The sequence below is a fragment of the Neopelma chrysocephalum genome, unplaced genomic scaffold, assembly GCF_003984885.1.
Source record: "Neopelma chrysocephalum unplaced genomic scaffold, ASM398488v2 Primary Assembly neopelma1_97883, whole genome shotgun sequence".
Taxonomy (NCBI): Eukaryota; Metazoa; Chordata; class Aves; order Passeriformes; family Pipridae; genus Neopelma; species Neopelma chrysocephalum.
This window is the reverse complement of record NW_020926208.1, coordinates 11,046-11,781: the sequence shown is the minus strand read 5'-3', so window position 1 is coordinate 11,781 and position 736 is coordinate 11,046.

Genomic DNA, 736 nt, shown 5'->3' with positions numbered 1-736 from the left:
GCACGAGATTGGTGGTGAGCTGCTCCATCGTGAGCCACCAGCAGAATCACAGAGAAGTTGTTATTATTTAGTCTAAAACCCTAAAGTCATGAGATGTTCTCCTTTTGGCCACCAGTGAAAGATGCAGCAGAGGAACATGCCCCATGAACTCTGGTTCCCCACATCCAGCAATCAGATTAGAGATGACTAAGAGCTCTGGGCAGTTCTCTGCAGGCAGGGACAGGCAGTGCAGGGCAAGGCCCAGTTCCCACTGCAGAGCAAACAGAACCCAGGTGCTGAGCTGTGTGTGCAGAACAGGGCTGTGTGTGTGTGCAGAACAGGGCTGTGTGTGCAGAGCAGGACTGTGTGTGCAGAACAGGGCTGTGTGTGCAGAACAGGGCTGTGTGTGCAGAGCAGGGCTGTGTGTGTGTGTCAGAACAGGGCTGTGTATGTGCAGAACAGGGCTGTGTGTGTGTGCAGAACAGGGCTGTGTGTGTGTACAGAACAGGGCTGTGTGTGTGTGCAGAACAGGGCTGTGTGTGTGTGCAGAACAGGGCTGTGTGTGTGTGTCAGAACAGGGCTGTGTGTGCAGAACAGGGCTGTGTGTGCAGAACAGGGCTGTGTGTGCAGAGCAGGGCTGTGTGTGTGTGTCAGAACAGGGCTGTGTATGTGCAGAACAGGGCTGTGTGTGTGTGCAGAACAGGGCTGTGTGTGTGTGTCAGAACAGGGCTGTGTGTGTGCAGAACAGGGCTGTGTG